The 25,417-nt window shown below is 46.1% G+C and overlaps 2 long non-coding RNA genes across 2 annotated transcripts in view; one reads left to right on the top strand and one right to left on the bottom strand.

Annotated features, from left to right (window-relative positions):
- LOC148142495 (uncharacterized) overlaps window positions 1-25,417 on the bottom strand; it is a 51,490-nt gene that overhangs the window by 16,737 nt on the left and 9,336 nt on the right. The window contains exon 2 of the long non-coding RNA XR_015751894.1: window positions 4,785-4,962. This is a non-coding gene — a long non-coding RNA (uncharacterized LOC148142495). The remainder of the gene's footprint in view (window positions 1-4,784; window positions 4,963-25,417) is intronic.
- LOC148142494 (uncharacterized) overlaps window positions 12,462-25,417 on the top strand; it is a 168,979-nt gene continuing 156,023 nt past the window's right edge. Inside the window, exon 1 of the long non-coding RNA XR_015751895.1 lies at window positions 12,462-12,494. This is a non-coding gene — a long non-coding RNA (uncharacterized LOC148142494). The remainder of the gene's footprint in view (window positions 12,495-25,417) is intronic.

The raw sequence follows: 25,417 nt of genomic DNA, 5'->3' as shown, positions 1-25,417 counted from the left end.
TAACCTGCCATATTTTTCAGCTGCTCCTGCTGCCACCATGTGGTATTCTGGTTTGACCAGTTTACTGCCACCAGTCTTCCATGGTAGACAGGCAGGAGGCTGGAAGAACACAGCAAGCCAGGCAGCATCAGGAGGTGGGGAAGTCGACGTTTCGGATGTAACCCTTCTTCAGGACCAGTCTCCCTTACTCTACGCTGAGTCCAAGACTCACCTAATTATCAATGGTAGAAGCAACACCACTGGTGAATTGAAATCGAAGAGGCACTTGTCTCACATCACATAGTGGTTCACCGCATGGTAGTGATAGGTACAGTTCACATTAGCTTCCTAACAGCTAATGTTTTTCAACTTTTGTATGGATTTCTGAGGTCTGTGCATGGTATTGGTTGGAACACAATGCTGTGAATGGAGTTGGCTCAGTGGGTGTGGAACTTCAGAGCCATTGTGCAAGTGTGCAGCTGCACAGCTTAGAAGGAACTTTACTTGCTGGGCATGATTGTTCAGCACTCTCATGAGCTGTGCAGAATACATGCATTCCCTTCAGGTACTCGCTCAGAGCTCAATTGTCTGCGCCCAAAGATATCGCCAGATTGGGTGCAGCCCAGTGTAACATGGCCATTAACTTCCTCAAAGGCGTTTCGCACATTAACTCATTAATTGCCAGTTATCACATTAGAATCGTGACCTGAGGAACGCTTGCATTTTATTCATAGAAAGTTTCATAGAATCTCAAAAGTATGGAAACAGGCCCTTCAGCCCAACAAGTCCACACTGACCCTCCGAAGAGTATCCTACCCATTTCCATTCCTCCACCCTATTATTCTACATTTCCCCTGACTAATGCCCCTAACCTACACATCACTGGACACTATGGGACAATTTAGCTTGACCAGTTCACCTAACATCATAGAGTCATAGAGATGTACAGCATGGAAACAGACCCTTCGATCCAACTCATCCATGCCAACCAAATATCCCAACTCAATCTAGTCCCACCTGCCAGCACCCGACCCATATCCCTCCAAACCCTTCCTGACCATATACTCATCCAGATGCCTTTTAAACGTTGCAATTGTACCAGCCTCCACCACTTCCTCTGGCAGTTCATTCCATACACGCACCACCCTCTGCGTGAAAAAGTTGCCCTTAGGTCTCTTTTACATCTTTCCCCACTCACCCTAAACCTATGCCCTCTAGTTCTGGACTCCCCCACCCCAGGGAAGAGACTTTGGACTGTAGGAGGAAACTGGAGAACCTGGAGGAAACCCACACAGACACAGGGAGAATGTATAAACTCCACACAGTCACCCGAGGCTGGAATTGAATCTGGGTCGCTGGCGCTGTGAGGCAGCAGTGCTAACCACTGAGCCACCGTGCACTATTCAAAACTTTTTTCTCCTGGTGGTCCGATTCAGCCCTCAGCCAGCACTCATGGTCTAATCAATCTTGGCACAAGCAAAATACTGCAGATGGTGGTAATTTAAAATAATTTTTAAAAAGAGAAAATGTTGGAGACATTCTGCAGAAAAATGGAAAGAAACAGAGTTAATGTTTCTAGTCAAGGCCACTCACTTTGTTTTTATATGGCACATTCTTTGGACCAATGGGCTTCTATGTTATACCCTGGAGAAAACAGAAGTTCACATTGTAATTCTTCCAGTTGGGAAGCACCTTGGGAACATCCTGAAGATACAATAGGTGCTGTTGATAGTTTCTACATCACCCTGTTTACGGTTCTCATTACACACTGCTTCAGCAGGTGGGACTTGAAATTAGTGAAAGTGAGGACTGCAGATGCTAGAGATTAGAGTCGAGAGTGTGATGCTGGAAAAGCACAACAGGTCAGGCAGCATCCGAGGAGCAAGAAAATCGACCTTTCGGGCAAAAGCCCTTTATCAGGGACATGAAGTTACTCTGATCTGGTATCAGAGGTAGGGACACCACCACTGCACCACAAGTGTCCCATAGTAATAGGTGCCATATATTTGCCAATTCTTTCTTTTGTGTTCCCATTTCAGTGTTTGGGCATTCAGTCTGTACAACAGTATTGGACAAGAGACACTCAGGCGCCAAACTGACGGACCAAACTCCATGGTCAGGTGCACTGTCATTTCTGTGAGATCACAAACTGTGGTTACCTTTGTATTTCCATTGTTTGTATTAATGACCAGCATTGCTTGAGAAATGTATATAAGATACTAAAGGACAAAAGACAAAGTAGATACAGAGGGCTGTTTTCTCTTGTGGAACACTAGAACGAGAGGTCATAATTGTAGGATAAGATTTTGCAGCTCAGAACAGTGATGAAATATTCCCCACTTCCCTGGATGGGTGAAGTCCCAACAACACTCAAGAAACTTGACGCCATCCATGACAAAGCAGTCCACTTGACTGGCACCTCATCCACAAGCACCCACTCTATCCACCACTGATGCTCAGTAACAGCACTATCGACAAGATGCACTGCAGAAATTCACCAAAGATTCTTAAATAGCTGCTTCCAAACTCATGACCACTTCCATCTAGAAGGACAAGGGCAGCGGATACATGGGAATACCACCCCCTGCAGGTTCCCTTCCAAGCCTTTCACCATCCTGACTTGGAAATATATCACATTCCTTCACTGTCGCTGTGTCAAAACCCTGGAATTGCCTATGTAAGGATCAACCTACAGCATGTTGGACTACAGCGGTTCAGCAAGGCAGCCCACCACTAGCTTCTCAATGGTAGCTGGGGATGGGCAATAAATGCCGGCCCAGCCAGCTACGTCCATGCCCCATGAGTGAATTTTTAAAAATACAGCCATGGTTGAATGGGTGAGCAGACTCGATGGACCGAATGGCCTAATTCTACTCTTATAGTTTACCGTCTTATTCAAATGAAAATCAGGCCAGCAATAGGTAGCACTCTCAACTTATTTGGATTAATGCTGCAATGCAAAACCTCTTCCAAGCTACAAATTCCAATTGTTGGGTTGGTATCACTAGCTTTGTTGAGATCAGTTAACTTAATGATTAAACTTGGCCTCCTTCCTGGCTTGGTTCCACGTCTGCCTGGAAGTTCACCATCTCAGGAATTGGGAACAATTCTCAATAAATTTACTGCCTAATTAGTACCAACCAGATAAAAGAGTTCTTAAAGCTTCACACAGGATACATCTATGAGCACAATTATGCATGTTCACATGAGATCCTGTGTGGGAAAATGTATGTTCATGCACACATAATTACAGTGATTAGCGTTAATGTAAGTATGAGATGGTTTAGCTTTTTAAATTGTGCTTACATTAGGGGAACAGACACACTGTGAGGGGACACTTAAGTAAAATTAACAGCACATTAGGACATGTTGCTGCCTGACCATCTGGAGTCTTTGTGTGGAATCTGTGGGGATAAGCTGCAAAATGGCAAAAAAAACCTGTCATGTTTGTTGCAGGAGGGAGTTCTATTAAATTCGCCTTGTTTTTCAGGCACCTTTTAATTGATTAGCACAGCAATTTCATATTTCTTTTCAAAGGATATACTTTTACATATTTTATGAGAAAAGTACATCACATCACTCATTAAATTAGACTTGGCATAAAATGTCGTTCAATTTCTTTTAATACAATGTGTGGGGCTATTTTGACAATTACAGGTTATATTTACAATATACATTTTTGATCAAATATACAGCCTGGAGGGTTTTACATAGATTCCAATTCCTGGGTGCATTAGAAGAAGTTCTTAAACTGTCGCCTTTCCTCACTGAGTCTTTGATGTGGCTGTCCTAAGTTTAATTTAATTGATAATCAGGTTAACCATTTCACATCAGCCCCATCTGCATTACTGCTTCTTCCACACCATTCCACTGGCACCTCCCCACCCCTCCACCCCCAACCCAACTAAACCCATTCTGAAGCACTTCAAATTGCTCCCTAATGATTTAATTGTTATGGTGCAGAAAAAGGCCATTCAGCCCATCAGCTTGTAGGCATTCTCTGAGTAATCTGACTTAATGGCATGTTGCTGACTTCTCTCCGAATCTTGCACATTGTTTCCATTTAAGTAATCACCCAATGCCCCTCTTGAATGCCCCTAATTAATTCAATTATTGAATTGGATTGAATTAGCTTGACTGTCACATGTATAGTGAAAAGTTTACAAATTGCCATTTACAGCCCCATCTTAGGTACAAGGTACCTAGATACAGAGGAACAGGAGAATCGACGTTTCGGGCATAAGCCCTTCTTCAGGAAATCAGAAGGACTTATGCCCAAAACATCGATTCTCCTGCTCCTTGGATGCTGCCTGACCTGCTGCACTTTTCCAGCAACACATTTTCAGCTCTGATCTCCAGCATCTGCAGTCCTCACTTTCTCCACCTAGGTACAGAGTCTTTAGTACAAACTTTTAGGAGAAAGAAAAGTAGAAAAATTTAAAAATAATAAATCCAGCATTACAGGTTGTAGGAATAAATGAGAAAATAGAGAATTAAAAAGTTTAGAATAACAGGAAGGATGCCACAGCTTCTGAGAAGGTAACTTTTAAAGCCCCGGATTTTAATTCACGTCTTGGCCTGTCAAGGAACAGAGTCAAGGATGGGGAAAGTTCAAATGAGGTAATTGATATAACCCCTCCAATCTTGCTGCTTTTCCAAACAGTTCACACTTAAACCTGTTTTTTTGTACAAATGATCAAGACACCGAGACCAAGTTGATGGGTCCTCTTTGTGTCCAGTGTGGCTTAATTGGTTGTGCACTCACCTCTAAGTCAAAGGTTGTAGGTTCAATTCCCAAGCCTTACCTTCAGCACAGCAGTCAAAGACTGCCACTCTAGTGTAATACTGAGAGGATGCTGTGGTGCTGGAGTCGCTGTCCTTCAGATGAGATGTTACCTGGTTCATGGGAATTTGTTGTGTTCAAGTTAGTTGCTGTGTTTCCGATGTTACATCAGTGACTACACACCAAAACTAATTCATTACCTGTGAAAGACCCAAATAAATTCAAGTCATTCTTTCTAAATATGTGGATTGGTGCCTAAGGTCAGGAGAAACAGTCCAAGTTCATTACTATCACAAGATAGGCACAGAACTTTCACATCAACTGTGCCTTTGCTCTGAGTTTCAAGTTAGAATTAGTCACAGGCTCAAGCCTTTTTCTAACCATAAACATGTAATGCTTACACTCCCAGTGTGCACTGAGGGAGTGCAGCAGTATTGAGGATGCCACCTTTTGAATGAAATGTTCAAACTGAGGTCTCTTCTGCCTTTTGAAGTCAATGGAAGAGATTTCAGAGAGAAACGTTGAGAGAAAGTTGAACACTCCTCTAGGTTTCCTGGTCAATATTTCTTCCCATCCCAATACCACTAAGCACAGCTAATCCGATTATTTACTTCATTGGTGTGTGGACCATAAACTAGAGTAGCTCCGATACATCTAAAACACTGCAGTAGTTGTGAAGCACTATGAGACATTCTGAGAGTGTGAAAGGTACTTCTTGTGTCTTTCTTTCCCCTTCCTTCTCGCTCCCCACCCCCACCCCACCCCACCCCACCCCCACCAATAACTGTTCAGGGTTCTGGGAGATCATATAAAGTGCACGGCATAGAAAGAGGCCTTTTGGTCTCACTGATTTATGTTGGATTTTATATTCCACATAAGACTTCTCTCATTCCATCTGCCTCATCTCAGCATTTCTTCCTATTCCTTTCTCGCTCATTCTCAGCCAGTTTTCAATTGGAGCCATCTAGTATTTTTAATCAATCTGTTCAGGCATTTCGTGACACACAATTGGGATTGTGAACCCAGACCTTGTAGTCTGGAGGTCAAAACGATACTGCTCTATCACAAGAGGTCATTGGAAGTGTTGAAGTTTACTTTAACCTCTTTATGTGCTAACAAGCTCCATGTTCTAACCAATCTCTGAGTTAACTAATTCTCCTTGTTTCCCGATTGGATTTATTGGTAACAACTTTCCATTTATGGTCCATAGTTTGGATCCTTCCAATAGTATGTCCAATCCAATCATATTCCTGTTGTTCTTGAGCAATAGCCCTTGAACTAGAAAGAAAAGCCCCAAATCCATTTCATTTTCTCCCCTTAAGCTGGAATCTCTCCATTATGGTATCACCTTTTTTTTTTTGCATTCCTTCTCATGCTTCTAAACCTATTACTTAATATGGAGGCCAGAAATGTGAACAATATTCTCACTGTGATCTGAGCAGGGTGCATTGCAAATTTGATACGGCTGCATTGTTTTCACAAGAGCTCCGTCAAAACCTTGATTTGTGAATAAAAAATTGTTGTCTCGATCTGGAAGTTTATGGCATTTTAAATATTGAGAGAATATAGTCTCCAACTTTGCCTCCCATTCACCTGCCTGTCTCTTTATCTGCGGTTTGGTGAGAAATTGAGCCGCTTCAGTGAGATTACATTCCACTAGCTTCATGTTGTGGAACCAGGGCCTGTCAGTTGTGCAGCAAGCTGAGAGGAGACGTTTAAGCCTTACTGTGTGCATGACAACACCCTGCACTACAGAGACCAAAGGAGAAGAAAATAAAGAATGCTGACAAACTGAAGCAAAAACAAAAAACACTGAATGAACAGCGTCATGTTTAAAAGCTAGTCAAAAAGATTTCCTTCTCCTTCAGTTGCAAATTTGTTTCACAGCACTATGACTGAACTGACTCCACGGTGGCTGGTATCCCGTCTCCAAGTCACCCTTCATTAACATGTACTTAGCACGTGACACTGACCCAGCTAATACAGAGCCGCTCCTTGAGTGAGCTGAACCCCTGACACTCCTGCTTATATCTGTCAGCCAGGGCTCCCTGATTGGATCCAGGTTAACAGCCCCAATCAGGGAACTCATATTCTATGAGGTCCACCTGGCTGATCTTGTTCCAATCACTATGAATAGAGCAAGGGAAAACATAGGGGAGTGGTTAGCTCAGTTGGCTGGATGGCTGCTCTACTGTGTAGTGATTGGAACCAGATGGATCTTCTTGACGATGAGATCCTTGATTGGGGGCGTTAACGTGGGCCAATCAGACAGCCCATGGCTGAGAGATATATACAGGGGATTCAGAGAGTCTCCTCATTCCAGGGACTGACTCTGAGGTGGCTGGCCGCGGTCAATGTACTGTGCAGAAATAAATAAAGGGTGACTTGGTGATGGGATACCAGTCTCTGTGCAGTTATTTCACACCCACAGCATGGGTGTCTCAACAAAGAAGGGATGTAATATTAAAATCAGAGCTTGGTCATAACATCTAGATGGAAATCAGGTGGTGCTATTTCACATCAAAGATAGTTGGAACCAAGAATTCTCTTCCTCAAGCCGACAGGGGCAATGGAAACTTGCAAAAAATTTAATTGGTGCAATTGTGTAGGTCAGGCTGTCAAAGGGGAAGGAAGGTGAAGCTGGTAAATGGAGTTGAAGTACAGATCAACCATGATTTAATTCTAGACAAAGGGGTTTGAATGTTCCACTATTGTTCCAATTTAACTCAGTCTTTCTGTTTTATGAAGGCAAAGGAACTTGGTCAATCTGGGACTCATTTTATGCTTTTCTCAGTTTCACCATGTAACAAACAAAACCGAAAGAACTGTGGACACTGTATATCAGAAACAAAACAAAAATTCCTGGGAAAGCAATTCCTCCCTCTGAAGGGTCACTGGACCCAAGATGTTAACTCTGATTTCTCTTCACTCGTTGCCGCCAGACCTGCTGAGCTTTTCCAGCAACTTCAGTACTTGTCACCATCTATCTAATTTTCTTTGACTCATTCATGAAATGTGGGTGTAACTGGCAAGCCCATCCCTAATTGCCTTTGAGCATACAATGGCAACTTAAATGTGAATGAAACATTTGCATTTATATAAGAGTTATGCTGAAATATCTCCACATGGTTCTGTAAAAGCTGCAGGGATGAAACCAGAGACCCTCAACACCTGATCCCAGCTGGGATGCCGTTTCGATGCCACAGCCCATGCCCAGGCTATTATTCTATCTGATATGTCCTGGGTTATTTTCATGAGTCAATGTTAACATCTAAGCAGAACAACAAATGTCACTAAGTATCAGAGATACACACAACGTGGATCAGTAACGCTGACTTGATTAATTTAGAAATTGAACACAGACAGCCGTGCTTAGACAGAGAGAGTCAATACTGTTCAAAAATAAAACTGCTTTAAATATTTAATTATAACAATTTTTTTCTCCAATTCTATCGATCTGTAGAAGGAAAATAATGTTGTCGAATCAGCGGCTGATGGAGAGTTTTGCAGTTTGAGGAAGATGAATTTAAAACATGTCAGCTTGAAATTACATTGCTTGCAGAAAATCTCAGCAAAGGGTTTCAATTAAGTTTGAAGATAATTTTAGGAAAATGGGCAATGGACTGAAATAATGAACAGTAATTTAGCCCTACTATTAGAGATTTGATAACTGCTCTCTGTCTAAATATTGTTGTATTTTTCACAGCTAGTATGCAACATACTTATAAGAGACTGGCTCAGCATGTCAATGCAATATCGTAGCATGTGACCTGATGATATGAAGTTCCCAGTACTCCATCTCACTGTGGCCACTTGCAGCACGACATGCTGAGGGAAACATGCTACAGTTTCATAGAATCCTTACAGTGCAGAAGCAGGCCATTCAGCCCATCAAGTGCACACTGATCCTTCGAAGAGCATCCCACCAGACCCATTCCACTACCCTATCCCTGTAACTCTGGCAGTATCTGTGAAGAGAAATCAAAGTTAACATTTCAGGACTGGTGACCCTTCTTCATTTCCCAAGGCTAACCCACCTAGTCTGCACATCCCTGGACACTATGGAAACTTTAGCATTGCCAATCTATCTAACCTGCACATCTTGGGACTGCGGGAAGAAATTTGAATTCACGAGTTCAAAGTGAGAGGGGAAAAGTTTAGGGGAGATGCAGGCTTGGAGGATCAAAGGGCCTGTTCCTGTGCTGTAACGTCCTTTGTCCAGAGAGAATGTGCAAACCCCACTTGGACAGTCAGCTGGGCTGAAATCGAGCATGGGTCCCTCGCACTGTGAGGTAGCAACACTAACCACTGAGACACTGTACCACCCCAATTCAGTTTGTAACTGAATTGCTCAGCATTAGCCCAGACACATTAGTGCCTCCATAATGTATGTAAACGCCAAGAACTGCAGAAAATGTTTATTAAATCTCTCAGTAATACATTGCACACATTTAGATCAGTTGGCTGGAGAGCAGGCTTGTGATGCAGAGTAATACCAACTCCTAGTATTGACAGGTTGTCATGCAGATCTGCCTTCTCAAGCTAGCCTGAAGCACGGTGCAATGTTGAGGTTAATCTCACTGCCAGTTGTCTCTGTCTGACGAGAGAACAACTCTCTGCGACTATAGTGACTTTGTCCTCCCCAAGTTTAGTTCTTATGCTACAGGAGCTCTGTTTCTCTCTATGCAGATGCTGCCAAACCTGCCGAGTTTCTCCAATGTTCTCTGCATTTGTTTCAGATTTCCAGCACTTACAATATTTTCCTTTTAATCAATTATTTCAGTTTATGCCAATGTTATTCCTCCAGCGAAAGCTCTAGCTGTACTATTTCACTTAGACCTATATGAATAAATTTCTACTCCTTTACTATTCACAGGTTACATCTCCTTAAATTTATCTAAACTGTTTACCTCACCTCTTCCCTCTGGTAGTACATTATACATTCTCACTACTGTCTTAGTAAAGAAGTTTCTATTGAATTCCGTAATAGGCTTCTTAGAATAGAATATAATGTAGAATAGAATATCATTTATTGTTTGATTTACCATTGTATCTTTATTGCCTCTAAATAGTAAGACATAGGGTCCATAAGTCCCAGTACTGTGCCTCAACAGTCTACCCCCCAGCCTGAGAGAAGATACTCCTTACTGACACAGGCATTCTGTGGTCAGATTACACTTCAAATGAGTCGGCACCAAATTAAGGATAATCTTGAATGAATCTTTCCAATGAGGAGAATTTTAATAAAAATAGCAGAAGCTATTTAAGAAGCTGCATTACATTGATATATGTGAGACACAGAAAAAGAATAGAATGGAGACATGATTTCTATATGTTAATATGGTGTTAAGGTATCTCATTATGCTGACAGTAATGCTCTCTATAAACGAGATTTGCAATGGAAATATAATGAGCACAGTATAATCCCCATTCAAATTTCAAGGGGCTTTTCAATAGAATAAGGAGAACATTACTCTGCTAATCCTGATAAAGGCAGGTTTGAACAAGATAATTGTGTAATTTGTATTTTGTGGAGGTGTGTGCAGCAAATGTATAAAATACATGTACACAGTCATAGCTGGGTAATTTTAAAGGTACAGGCTAGAGTTTACTCACATTATTATTTCCCTGTGGTTGAAAGCACACGAAGCCAATACACTTCAGATAATTGGACCTGCCAATGAGCAGATCTACCACTGAAATCTCCCTTCACCACAAGCCTCACTAACCCCTCTACACCTCCATCACCCATTTCACTCCAACTAGCCCTTTCACTACCACCGTCAATCCCCACTACACTCCCACCATGACTACCTTATTGTTCCCTTCACCACCACCATCACCGTCACCACACCCTTCTTTTATCACCAACACTATCCCCTTTGCCATCTCCACTCCCGTCTCCATGACTCACCTCTTCACCTTCCAAACTTACAATCATTTCACGACCGGAGTGGCTCAGTGGTTAGCATTGCTGCCGAATAGTGATAGGGATCTGAGTTCAATTCCACCCTCAGGAGACGTGTGAGGTTTCTCCCCATTTCAACATGGGTTTCTTCCCACAGTGCAAAGACATGCACATTGGGTGGATTGACCATGTTGAATTGCACATTGTGACCAGTGATGTGTAGGCTAGGTGGTTAGCCAAGGGAAATCAAAAAGTGTGGCACTGGAAAAGCACAGCTGGTCAGGCAGCATCTGAGGAGCAGGAGAGTCGACGTTTCGATCGCAAGCTCTTCATCGGGAATGTCATTCCTGATGAAGAGCTTATGATCGAAACATCGACTCTCCTGTTCCTTGGATGCTGCTTGATCGGCTGTGCTTATGCTCAAAACATCGGGAATGACATTCCTGATGAAGAGCTTATGATCGAAACATCGACTCTCCTGTTCCTTGGATGCTGCTTGATCGGCTGTGCTTTTCCAGGACCATACTTTTTTACTTTGGTCTCTAGCATCTGCAGTCCTCACTTTCTCCTAGCCATTGAAAATGCAGAGTTACAGGGATAGAGGAGGGGTCCGGGTGGGATGCTCTTTAGAGGGTTAATGTAACTTGATAGACCAAATGGCCTGCTACCACACTGTAGGGATTCTATGATTCCACTTCCATCTAGAAGGACAGGAGCAGTAGATATATGGGAACACCGTCACCTTCACGTTGCCCTCCAAGCCACTCACCATTCTGACTTGGGAAATATATCATCGTTCATTCACTGTCGCTGGGATGAATTCCCTCCCTCACGGCATTGGGAGTTGCCTGCAGTGGTTTAAGGAGGCAGCTCACCACCACCATCTTGGGGCAACTTAGGGATGAGTAATAAATGCTAGTCAGCCAGCGATGCCCACATCACATAAATGAATAAAAAAAACCCATCGCCATCACCACTCCATTAACCCCTTCACAGCGATCAGTTCATGATCCTCAGCGCGAACTTTGAAAATAAAACTCTGCATTATCTTAAATAGCCTGTGTGATACAATAGCAGAGAAGAACTTTAATTTGCATTTTATTTCACACCTCTCACATTTTCCTGTCACCTCTGAATGATTTATAGCCATTGAATTATTTCTGAGGGGGAGTCATTGTTACTTTGCTTGTAAACAAGGCAAATTAATTAATTCACAGCAAGAGCGACCAGTGAGATGTGTGACTGGTTATTTGGTTTTGTTGGTGTCAGTTGAAAGATAAATGTTTGTCAGAAATACCCTACATCTTTTAAGATCGATCATTGGGATGTTAGCCCCGGCTCTGAGATTACAACCTCGCCTCTGATTCATCAGGATAGAGGTTCAGGCAAAGCCTTCTCTAGAGACTTCAGCACGAATACTCAGCAGATAGTATGAAGGGAATGCTGCACTGTTAGAGGTGCAACCTAATTCCAGATTGGATGTTTAACTTTCTCTGCCTTCACAGGTCAACAACAAAGATTTCACAGCATTATTTTACGGAAGACGGGGAGAATTCCCTTGAGTGTCCTGGTCAATATTCATCCCAAAGGAGAAAGTGAGGACCGCAGATGCTGGAGACCAGAGTTGACAGTGTGGTCCTGGAAAAGCACAGCAGGTCAGGCAGCATCCGAGGAGCAGGAGAATCGACATTTCGGGCATAAGCCCTTCATCAGCCCTCCTGATGAAGGGCTTATGCCCGAAACGTCGATTTCCCTGCTCCTCGGATGCTGCCTGACCTGCTGTGCTTTTCCAGCACCACACTGTCAACAATATTCATCCCTAAGGTAACATCACTATAAAGCAAATCATCTGATCATTATCATATTTGTCAGTGCAATCTTGGTGTGTGTAAATTGGCATTTCCTGCATTACTAGAGTGACTAGGCTGCTAAAGTTCATCACTGTGAAGCAGTTTAAGATGTGTCGAGGCTGTGGAAGATGTGACATAAATAAAGACTTTCTTTTCAACCACCTGAACAGACTGATGGAACCCTGGTTTAACATCCCATCTGAAACACACAGAGTCATAGAGATGTGCTGACACGCAGACAAATGTAGCAACACTGGATATCTAATTTAATTTAAATCATATATTTAAACCAAAGCCAACCTTGACTTTCCAATTTACAGTTGTCAGCATCAAAACTCATAATGGGTTCATTTCGATGATCTCATTCAATGGTGGATAGGACGTGATGGGCTGTAAAGCCTGCTCCTGGCTCCTAGATCTTATGGTCTCATGGTCTTGAAGCACAAAACTAACTATTTATATGAAATAAGCTAAATCTTGCAATAAAATTAAAGATAAAATGAAAAATAAAAATAAAAATGAATTAAAATAGAAGGATCTGTTCAGCATCCATGAACTAATCCTGAAGTAGTGCATCTCCAAAGCCAAGTGTATTCTACAGTGAAATGCTTGGTGGGATTCTTCCTTGCAAGGGATATCAAGGCACAGAACTAGGAGAAGTTACCATCTTCAGAAAGTTAGTGTCAGAATCAATGGCCTCCAAGTCACACTCAGGATGGCTATTGCGCTGAGTCGCTGTCTATTTTATCTTCAGTTTCCAAGGAGCAAGTTTGGCTTTACCAGTCCGACACTTCTCAATTTCCACACCTGCAGTTTGTGGCCTCCCTGGAATGAGATTGCCAAAATGCTGAGTGCTTATCCTCACTTTGGCATGTGGTGGGGTAGAGACCTGATTTAAGTTTACACTCAGGGAGGTGTTGAGTCCCTGAAATGTTTGACTGGATATGAGCTTGGGGCTTGGGGCTTGGGGCTGAAAGATCAACTCTTGTGAACGGTTATACAGTCCTCCCGTAGAGGTTAGCTTGATATCTGTGAAATTACAGTAAGGAGGCAATGGCAATGTGGTCATGTCGCTGGGTGAGTAATCCAAAACTCTAATCCAGTATTCAGAGGATATTCATTAGAATCCCCAGAGGCTGATGGTGAAATTTGAATTCAATAAACTCTAGAATTAAAAGCTGGTCCAGCAGTGACTATGACAATTGTCACTGATTATGATAAAAACCTATCTGGTTCATTGATGTCCATTAGCGAGGGAAATATGCCATCTTTACCCGGTCTGGCTTACCTGTAGCTGCAGACTCTCAGTGATGATGTTGAATCTTGACTGTCCTGTAAAATGACCCCTCAATCAGTTCACAGGTAACTAGTGATGGACAACAATGATCACTGTTCCAGTTGAATTTTAGAGAGCATCCCTGACTAAAGGTTGGGTTGTCATAGTCTTATCAGACTAACTTCTATCTCATTAGAGAGAGATGACTCCTGGTTGTTTAACCTGAGGGTCACCACATCTCAGGCAATGGAGTGATTGAAAAAGGAGAGTCCTACATAGCAACCTCAGCCAGTCTGGGCATTGGGATTATTCTTTAGTGAGAACCTTACTGTTATCTATTAAAGTTACCAAGAATTCACCATCCTCCCCTCTATTAATGCTCTACAGCTGATACTGTTGGGTTTTTTTTCTCTAGCTTAGTATTTTGATGTGACATTTTTAGATGCTTTCAATTTCTAAGTTACCAAGGGTGACCTCAGGGAGAAAGCATACCTCACCTTGAAACTAACCGTGAAGAATTTGAACAAATATTTGTTTCTGGGCAGCAACATTATTGTCGCTGATTATGAACCTGTAACTGACATCAGAGGAATATCTAACTGACCAGCCTTGTAACAGTCCCATGGACATATAACTGATAAAGTCGAGTACATGTAATTAATTCAATCTAATTACCTACTGTACACTTGTAATTAACAAAGGCGGTTTTCTTACTGCATAATTAGAATTAATTGTAGACAATTTCTTGCTGTGAAATCTTAATAGATAGAAGTTGGTTTCTATGAGATTGCAGTTGGTAAAACTCAATCCCTTACTGTGCAAATACAATCAATCCATTTGTCCACAGTATTCTCCTTCAGCCAGGATCCTAACCCAGCTCTTGCTTATAAGATTCTCGAGCCACTTCTTCCTCTTCCTCCTTCGCTGTTTGCCTTCTTCTGGTGTGCTCCAAACAGGGCTAAGGAGCCCCTTGCAATGAAGGAAGAGTCAGTCTATTCAAAGGACCAAAGTCTTACTACTGGGCAGGAAGTCAGCTTTCAGTGCTGCAATATCCAATTTACAAGAATAGAGTTTGAAGACAAAAAGCTTGACTCAAGAGGTTAGGGGATGATCATTGGGTTAGAGATCAATCTGTCCAGATGCAAATAGTCTGCTGGATGTCAACCCAGTTTTTGGAGATCAGCTAGACTGTGGATATATGATGGTTTTCTCCCCAGTGGGATACAAGCCAATTGTACCCTACTCATTGTCTGTCTGACTGGTATCAGTATTATTAATAACCGTCTCATGAATTGCTAATATATTTGAGCACCATATGAAGTAACGTGGGAGGGAACCATTTTCTGCTGATTCATAACCAGCAGGTCTTTGGCTGAGGCAGTCTGGCTGAATGATCATATTTCAATGTTAATGGTTGCTATTTATAGGTGCTGCGAAAGTTGAAACCAATTTGAATACTTTTTTGCCAAGGTTGTACTTGTATTTTAAACAAAAAGCCCCAGCAGCTTAATACCACACCCAAATCGAATTAATGGGTGGAATCTTTGGGGCCCACCCAAAGCTTTTCAAAGGGCATGCAGTGGCCAGGGAGTGGGGAGAACTTATTTAGGCAAGAGGCAAACATTCAGTTTGCTGACAGTAGGTTACAGTTTGCTATTAAGTTCTCAGAACCATTCAGATAGGTCAGCTTTCCCGACAGGAACCTTCTCTTACATTTGGAAATGTAGAAACATCGGAAATAGGAGCAGAAGTAGGCCATTCAGCCCATCGAGTCTGCTTTCCCATTCTATCTGATTATGGATGATCAGCCAACTTAGTACGCTGTTCCTGCTTTCTCCCTACACTCTTTGATCTTTTTAGTCCGAACAGCTTTATCAAACTCCTTCTTGAAAACATTCAATATTTTGGCCGCAGACACTTTCCATGGCAGAGAATTCCCACAGGCTCAACACTCTCTGGATGAAGACATTTCTTCTCATCTCAGTACATGGAAGACTGGAAGGTTGGAGGTATAAGGAGAGGCTGGATAGGCTGGGGCTTTTTTTCCCTGGAGCTTCAGAGGCAGGGGTGACCTTATAGAGGTTCATAAAACCAGAAGGGGCATGGATAGTGTGAATAGCCAAGGTCTTTTACGCAGGCTAGGTGAATCCCAAACTAGAGGACGTATTTTTAAGATGAGAGAGGAAAGAGTGAAAAGGAACTGGGGTGGGGGGTAACCTTTTCACATAGAGGGTGGTATGTATATGGAATGAGCTGCCAGAGGAAGTGGTAGGAGCAGGTATAGTTACACCATATAAAAGACATTTGAACAGGTACATGACTGGGAAAGTGTAGTGTTTGGGATCAGGTTGACCTCATGAGCTGCGAAGTGCTCGATTGGGGTTGTTACTCTGGGCCAATCAGGAAAACCTTAGCTGAGAAGTATAATCAGGAGAGGAATAAATAAGTACTATCGCAGTTAGGGAAAAAAAAGCATATAACCAAGAGAGGGATGTGGGGTTCATCAGCATTTCCCTGCGAACTGATTGCACAGTGGGGTTTGTATTGCTGCCCATCCTCCCCTTTCCCCTCCTCTCCCCTCCCCCCTCCTCCCCCGCTTCCCCTCCACCCCTCCTCCCCCCTTCCCCTCCCCCTCCCCTCCTCCCTTTTCCCCACCTCCCCTCCCCTCTTCCATTCTCCATTCTCCCCTCTCCCCTCCACTATCCTCCACTCTCCCCTCCTCCCCCTCCATCCTCCTCTCTCCTCCTCCCCTCTCCCCTCCTCCCCCTCTCCCTCCCTCTCCCATCCTCCTCCTTCTCCCCTCCCACTTGCCCTCCTCCCCTCCCCTCTCCTCCCCTCCCCTTTTCTCTCCTCCCCTCCCCTCTTCCCTCCTCCCCTCCTCCCCCTCCCCATCTCCTCCCCTCCCCCTCCCCATCTCCTCCCCTCCTCCCCCTCCCCTCCCCCCTCTGCCCTCCCCTCTTCCCACCTCCCCTCTCCCCACCTCCCCTCTCCTCCTCCCGCTCCCCTCCCCTCCACCTCCCCTCTCCCCCCTCCCCCTCCCCCACCAACCCTTCCCCCTCCCCTCCTTCCCCTCCCCCTTCTCCTCCCCCCTCCCCTCCCCTCCACCTCCCCTCTCCCCCCTCCCCTCCTCCCCCTCTCCCCCCTCTCCTCCCCACCCCTTCTCCCCCCTCCCTCTCCCATCATCCTCCTTCTCTCCCCCTCCCCCTTCCCCTCCTCCCCTCCTGTCTCCTCCTCTCCTCTCCTCCGCTCCCCTCTCCTCTCCTCCCCTCTTCCCTCCTCCCCTCCCTTCCCCTCCCCATCTCCTCCCCTCCTTCCCCTCCCCATCTCCTCCCCTCCTCCCCCTCCCCTTCCCCTCCTCCCCTCCCCCCTCCCTCCTCCCCTCTCCTCCCCTCCTCCCCTTCCCCCTCCTCCCCTCTCCTTCTCCCTCTCCTCCCCTCCCCCTCCCCTCCTCACCCCTCCCCTCCTCACCCCCTCCCTCCTCCCCCTCCCCTCCCCTCCTCCCCTCCGCCCCTCCTCCCCGTCCCCCTCCTCCCCCTCCTCCCCTCCTCCTTCCCCCCTCCTCCCATCTCCCCTCTTCCCATTTCCCTTCTCCCATCTCCCCTCCTCCCCTCTCCCCTCCTCCCATCTCCACTCCTCCCCTCCTCCCATCTCCACTCCTCCCATCTCCCCTCCCACCCATCTCTCCTTCTCCCATCCCCCCATCTCCCTCTCCACTCCTCCCTCTCCCCTCCTCCCTCTCCCCTCCTCCCCTCTCCCCTCCTCCCTCTCCCCTCCTCCCCTCTCCCCTCCTCCCATCTCCCCTCCTCCCTATCCCCTCCCCCTCCCTCTCTCTCCACTCCTCCCCTCTCCCCTTCTCCCCTCTCCCCTCCTCCCCCTCTCCCCTCCTCCCCTCTCCACTCCCCCTTCCCCTCCTCCCCTTCCCTCCTCCCCCTCCCCTCTCCCCTCCTCCTTCCTCCCCTTCCCCGCCTCCCCCTCCCCCTTTCCCCTTCCCTCCTCCCCCTCCCCTCCCCCACCCCCCTCTCCCCTCCTCCCCTTTCCCCTTCCCTCTTTCCCCTCTTTCCCCTCCCCTCTCCCCTCATCCCCGCCCTCCTCTCCCCTCTCCCCTCCTCCCCGCTCCCCTCCTCCCCACTCCCCACCTCCCCTTCCCCTCCTCCTCTCTCTCCTCCTCCTCTCTCCCCTTCCACTCCTCCCCTCCTCCCCTCCCCTCTCCCCCTTCCCCTCTCTCTCCCCTCTCCTCCCCTCCTCACCCCTCCCCTACCCCCACCCCTCTCCCCTTCCCTTCCTCCCTCCCCCCCTCCCCTCCTTCCCCCTCCCTCCCCTCCCCCTCCTCCCCCTCCACTCTCCCCTTCCCCTCCTCCCCCTCCACTCTCCCCTTCCCCTCCTCCCCTCCTCCCCTCCTCACCCTCCACTCTCCCCTTCCGCTCCTCCCCTCCTCCCTTCTCCCCTCCTCCCCTCCTCCTCTCCCCCTCCTCCCCTCCTCCCCCTCCCCTTCCCCCTCCCCTTCCTCCTCTCCCCTTCCTCCCCTCCTCCCTCCTCCCCTTCCCCTCCCCTCCTCCCCCTCCTCCCCTCCCCCACTTCCCCCTCCTCCCATCTCCCCCTCCTCCCATCTCCCTCCTCCCCTCCTACCATCTCCCCCTCTCCCCTCCTCCCTCTCCCCGCCTCCTCTCTCCCCTCCTCCCACTCCCCTCCTCTCTCTCCCCTCCTCCTCTCTCCCCTCCTCCCCTCCTCCCTCTCCCCTCCTCCCTCTCCCCTCCCCCTCTCTCCCCTCCTCCCTCTCTCCCCTCCTCCCCTCTCCCCTCCTCCCCTCCTCCCTCCCCCCTCCTCCCTCTCCCCTCCCCCTCCTCCCCACTCTCCTCCTCCCCTCTCCCCTCCACCCGCTCTCTCCCCTTCCCCCGCTCCCCTCACCCCTCCCCTCCTCCACCTCCCTCCCCTCCTCCACCTCCCCTCTCCCCTCCTATCCCTCCCCTCTCCTCTCCCCTCCTACCCCCTCCCCTCCCCTCCCCCTCCTCCACCTCCCCTCTCCCCTCCTACCCTCCCCTTCCCCTCCTCTCTTCCCCTCCTTGCCTCCTCCCTCCTCCCTTCCCCTCCTCCCCCTCCACTTTCCCCACCTCCCCACCTCTCCCTCCCCTCCTCCCCTTCCCCTCCTCCCCCTCCCCCGCTCCCATTTCCCTCCTCCCTCTCCCCTTTCCCTCCTCTCCCCTCCCCTTTTCCTCCTCCCCCTCCCCTTTCCCCTCCTCCCCTCCCCTTCCCCTCCTCCCCCACCCCCTTTCCCCTCCTCCCGCCTCCCCCTCCTCCCCTCTCCCCTTCACCTCCGCCACTCTCCCCTTCCCCTCCTCCCTCTTGCCTTCTCCCTTCCCCTCCCACCTCCCCTCCTCCGCCGCTCCCCCCTCCCCTCCCCCTCCCCTCCTCTCCCTCCCCCCCTCCTCTCTCTCCCTCCTCTCCATTCCCCTCCTCCCTTCCCTTCCCCCACTCCCCTCCTTCCCTCTCCTCTCCTCTCCTCCCGCTCCCCTCTCCCCCTCCTCTCCTCCCCCTCTCCCTTTTCCCCTCCTCTCCTTCCCTTTCCCCTCCTCTCCTCCCCTTCCCCTCCACCCTTCTCCTCTCCCCGTTCTCCCCGCCTCCCTCCTCCCCCTCCTCCCCTCCCCCCTCCTCCACCCTCCTCCCCTCCCCTCTTTATCCCCTCCTCCCCTCCCCTCTTCACCCCTCCTCCCCTCCCCTCTTCACCCCTCCTCCCCTTCCCCTCCCTCCCCTCCCCCCTCCACCCCCATCCCTCTCCCCCCTCCACCCCCTTCCCTCCCCCCCACCTCTTCCCTCTCCCTTCCTCCCCCTCCTCTCCTCCCCCTTCTCCTCCCCCTCTCCACCCCCCTCCCTCTCCCCTCCCCCCTCCTCCCTCTCCTCCCCCCCTCCACCCCCTTCCCTCTCCCCTTACCCCCTCCTCCCCCTTTCCCCTCCTCCCCCTTTCCCCCTCCTCCCCCTTTCCCCTCCTCCCCTTTTTCCCCCTCCTCCCCTTTCCCCCTCCTCCCCCTTTCCCCTCCTCCCCTTTTTCCCCCTCCTCCCCCTTTCCCCTCCTCCCCCTTTCCCCTCCTCCCCCTTTCCCCTCCTCCCCCTTTCCCCTCCTCCCCCTAGTTCAGTTTCGGAAATCTGATCGGCATGGATGAGTTGGGCCGAAGGGCCTGTTTCCATGCAGTATGACTCAATGATTGTATGACTGGATGTACTCATTGGAATATAGAAAAATGAGAGGTGACCTTATTGTAACATGCAAGATTCTTAGAAAATTTGACAAGGTAGATGCGGAGAGGTCCCCTTGTGAGAGAGTCGAGGACCAGATGGCATTATCTCAGAATTAGGGTTTGCACATTTAAGACAGAGATGAGGAGGAATTTCTTCTCTCAGAGAGTAGTGGATCTGTAGATTCTTTACCATACAGGGCTATTGAGGTTGGGTTATAAGGTATACGAAAGGCTGAGATGGACAGATTTTTCATCAGGAAGGGTATCAAAAATTATGGGAGAAGGCAGGAAAGTGGGCTTGATAGATATCGGATCAGCCATGATTTAACTGATAGGCAGAAGAGACTTGATGGGCTGAATAGCCTACCTATGCTTTTATGTCCTCCGGTTTTGTTGACTTCAATGCACTTTGGGACATCCTGAGGTTGTAAAAGGTGCTATAGAAATGTAAGTTCTTTTGTTTTCTCTCCTATGGTTAAGTTACACTCAGAAACTATGGCCATTGGGAGATCAGAGATTTTCTGCACATGATATTCTTAAAACACATTCCTAGCCTTCGATATAATGCCTACCAATGTGACAATACAATATCCCACACTGAGAGTCATGAGTCACACAACATGGAAACAGACCTTCGGTCCAACCTGTCCGTGCCAACCATAATCCCAAATTAAACTAATCCCACCTGCCTGCACTTGGCTCATAACCCTCTAAACATTTCTTATTCATCTATTTTTCCAAATGTCTTTTAAATGTTGTAACTGTACACATATCCATATCCACCACTTCCTCTAAATTCATTCCACACAAGAACCACTCTCTGTTGCTCCTCATGTCTTTTTTAAAATCCTTTTCCTCTCACCTTAAAAATATGCCCCATGGACTTGAAATCCCCTACGATAGGGAAAAGCCACATACCATTCACCTTATCTATGCCCTCATGATTTTAAAAATCTTTATAAGGTCATCGCTCAACCTCCTATCCTCCTGTGAAAAAAGTCTGAGCTTATTTAATTTCTCCTTATAACTCAAACCTTCCATTCCTGGTAGCATCCTGGTATATCTTTTCTGAACCCTCTCCAGCTTCATAATATCCTCCCAATACTAGGGCAACCAGAACTGGACACAATATCCTAGAAAAGGCCTTACCAACATCCTGTACAACCTCCACACGACATCCCAACTCCTAAACGCAAAAGTCTGAGACAATGAAGGCAAGCATGCTAAACACCTTCTTAACCACCCTGTCTATGTGTGATACTGACTTCAAAGAATTATGCACCTGAACCCGTAGGTCTCTCTGCTCTACCACACTAACCGAGGCCCTATGTTTAATTGTATAAATCCTACCCTATCCAGGACAGTATTTCAAACCCATGCATTTTATGCTTTCCTTGTTTCCAAAAGTATTTCATTAATGCTAAAATAAAATTGATTTCTTTCTCTTTCATCATCTTGTTTTTTTTTGATGACTCTTCCTTTCTCCCTATTACTGTGATTCTGTGGGCTCAGGTTACGTTTAAACCTCACATCACATTACAGTTGTTGCTGCTCCCACTGCTACTAATGTGCACATTTTGGAAGAACATCTCCTAACTAACTTTGGAATTACTGAAAGCAGCCAAAATCAATACCAAATGTTCTTCTGTCTTAAGATCACTGGAGTAAAATTTCCCCGGCAGTTTCTCAACTCGTAAGCTACTTCAAACCGCTCTTCAGCCTTCCGACAGACAAATAGATGAAGAGGCAAGCTCATCAGTGAGCCCTTTCACTGAAGACCTGAATCAATGCTGGTTCCTTCAGCTCTCTTTGATAACAAATGTGCATTCTGATTATATGTTGCACCTTTTGTTTTTAAATTGAAAAACTCAATGGTAGGGTTATAGTGCAGGAGACCAAGAAGGATATAAAGAAGAGAAGCAAAGATGTGATACATCCTAATGCAGTGATCGGGCGACACCGCAGTTGCATTTCAAAAGCCTGTAGGCTCCAGAGAAAGGAGGAACCTGCATTTGTTAATGCACCTTTCACCTCAGGTCTGGCACAGAGTGCTTTACATCCAGCAGAGTAATTGTGCTGAAATGTAGCCTCCGTTGTAATATAGGAAACACAGCAGCTGATAGACACACAGCAAGCTCCGACAAACAGCGACGCAGTAATGACCAGATATTCTGTTTAAGTGACTTTGGTTGAGGGACATGGTTGAGTTGCCAAATGTGAATTTAATCAGTTAACATTTCCTGCTGCATGTCTACACCAAATATTACCCATTCATTCCACACCCTCTTCCCATGCTGTGTAAATTGTTGCTATCTTTCCATTCTTTCTAATATGTAAACAGTAATGACTGCAAAAGCTATGCTACCATTATATAAAACCCTGATTCGGTTTGTCCGTGGGAAATCATGCCTCACATACTTGACTGAGTTTTTTGAAGAAGTAATGAAGAAGATTGATTGAGGGCAGTGCGGTAGACATGATCTCTATGAACTTCAGTAAGGCGTTCGACAAGGTTCCTCGTGGGAGGCTAGTTAGCAAGGTTAGATCTCACGGAATACAGGGAGAAATAGCCATTTAGATACAGAACTGGCTCAAAGGTAGAAGACAGAGGGTGGTGTTGGAGGGTTGTCTTTGAGGTTGGAGGCCTGTGACCAGTGGAGTGCCACAAGGATCGGTTCTGGGTCCACTACTTTCGTCATTTATATAAATATTTTGGATGTGAGCTTAAGAGGTACAGTTAGTAAATTTGCAGATGACACAAAAATTGGAGGTGTAGTGGACAGTGAAGAAGGTTACCTTGGATTATAATGGGATCTTGATCAGATGAGCCAATGGACTGAGGAGTGGCAGATGGAGTTTAATTAAGATAAATACGAGGTGCTGCATTTTGGGAAAACAAATCTTTGCAGGATTTTTACACTTAATGGTAAAGTCCTAGGGAGTGTTGCTGAACAAAGAGACCTTGGAGTGCAGGTTCATAGGTCCTTGAAAGTAGAGTCACAGGTAGACAGAATAGTGAAGAAGGCGTTTGGTATGCTTTCCTTTATTGGTCAGAGTATTGAGTAGAGGAGTTGGGAGGTCATGTTGCTGCTATCCAGGACACTAGTTAGGCCACTGTTGGAATATTGTGTGCAATTCTGGTCTCCTTCCTATCAGAAAGATGTTGTGAAACTTGAAAAGGTTCAGAAAAGATTTACAAGATGTTGCCAGGGTTGGAGCATTTGAACTATAGGGAGAGGCTGAACAGACTGGGGCTGTTTTCCCTGGAGTGTCAGAGGCTGAGGGGTGATCTTATAGAGGTTTACAAAATCATGAGGGGCATGGATAGGGTAAATAGACAAAATCTTTTCCCTAGGGTTGGGGAGTCCAGAACAAGAGGGCATAGGTTTAGGGTGAGAGGGGAAAGATATAAAAGAGACCTAAGGGGCAACCTTTTCATGCAGAGAATGGTGCAGGTGTGGAATGAGCTGCCAGAGGAAGGGGTGGAGGCTGGTACAATTGCAACGTTTTAAAGGCATATGGATGGGTATATGAATAGGAAGGGTTTGGAGGGATATGGGCCGGGTGCTGGCAGGTGGGACTAGATTGTGTTGCGATGTCTGGTTGGCTTGCACGTGTTGGACTGAAGGGTGTGTTTCCATGCTGTACATCTCTATGACTATGACCCCACTTGGTGTACTGTGAGCAAATCTGGGCACCATACATTAGGAAGGATATATTGACCCTGGAGAGAGTATAACATTGATTTACAAGAATGATACCAGGACTTCAAGCATAAGTGTGAAGCAACAGCCTAATAATACTATCGCTAGATTATTAGTCCAGAGACCCCAGTAATGATGTGGGAACCCGGCTTCAAATTGTGCCATGGCAGATGGTAGAATTTGGATTCAATTAAAAATCTGGAATTAAGGGTCTAATGATGGCCATAAAACAGATGTTGATTGTTGGGGAAAAAAACACCATTTGGTTCACTAATGTCCTTCAGGGAAGGAAACTGCCATCCTTACCTGGTCTGGACTAAATGTGACTCTGGCCCACAGCAATGTGGTTGACTCTTTAATCAAGGATGGCCATAAGTGCTGACCTAGCCAGCAACACCCACATCCCATGAAAGAATAAAAATACAATTATGAGGAGAGATTATACAAATTAGGCCGATTTCCTCTCAAACGTTAGAAGGGGTGATCTGATCGAAGATTTGTGGCATGGTCTGAGAATTAGGGCCAAACTGTTCAGGAGAGATGTTAGGAAGCATTTCTACACATTAAGGGGGGTAGATGTTTGCAATTCCTTTCCACAAAGGGTAGTGGATGCTGGATCAATTGTTAATTTTAAATCTAAAATAGATAAAATTTTGTTAAGCAAAGGCATGAAGGGATTTGGGCCAAAGACAGGTGCATGGAGTTAGGCCACAGATCAGCCATGATCTTGTTGAATGGCAGAACAGGTTCAATGGGCTGAATGGCCTACCCCTGTTCCTAAGTTCCTAATAGGGCAATGAAGCAAACAAAAAGACCAGAAGGCCAACAGAGTTGTTAAAATTTAAATGTAAACCTTTGATTACAGATCTCTATTTAGGAATGAGTTTAGTTGAGGGTTAAACATTAACTAGGATTCCTGCCCTACTCTTCTTCAAAGTCAGGATTTGCACTCATGAGTCTGGAGTAAGAGCTATACCCACAACCTTTGTCCTCAGAGGTACAAGTAGCACCCACTGAAAGAGATATAACTGTTCTGAGATTGAGTAAGTGTCAGTGTGGCAGGGTAGTTTTTCAGTTTCCTACCTGAATACCAGACTAGCGACTCTGAATGTAAGATTGTCAGAGATAAACCCAATAGAGAATTGAGGAGAAATGTCTTTATCAAGAGAGTGGTTTGAGTGTGGAACTCATTATTACAAGGAGTATTGTAATGAATAATGTCAATGTAGTTATGTGGATGAGAACTGAGCAACAAGGGAGAACAGATTAAGAGGGTGTACTGATCTGGTTAGATCAGGAGGATGTTCTGTGCTGCAAAATCATGAGCATAGACCTGTCAGGTCGAATGGCCTGTTTTTATACTAACAATTCTGTTTGCTGAGCATTTTGACATGTAGGCACTGCTGCAGTATGCAAAGTCAGCAGCCAAAATGTTGACTGCACACCCGTACAGCAGCAATGTTCTAATGATCAGATAATCAGGCTTTGCGTTATTGTTTGAATGATATGTAATTGTTATGTATGTAAACAGAACGCATATGCTTTCTTATTGTATGTAATCAACATGTTTTTTGTGTTTTGGAATGTGGTCTGTGGCTTTTCTTACACTAGGAATGTAATTTTCAATTAAATTATTCAGCAGCAAGCTTTTTTACGAATCTAAATAAAGATTATTTATTCTCATACA

This window comes from Chiloscyllium plagiosum, unplaced genomic scaffold (assembly GCF_037043375.1).
Source record: "Chiloscyllium plagiosum isolate Xiang-an unplaced genomic scaffold, Cpla_swu_hap1 HiC_scaffold_28, whole genome shotgun sequence".
In the NCBI taxonomy this organism is placed as follows: domain Eukaryota; kingdom Metazoa; phylum Chordata; class Chondrichthyes; order Orectolobiformes; family Hemiscylliidae; genus Chiloscyllium; species Chiloscyllium plagiosum.
This window is presented reverse-complemented; position numbering and strand designations above follow the sequence as displayed.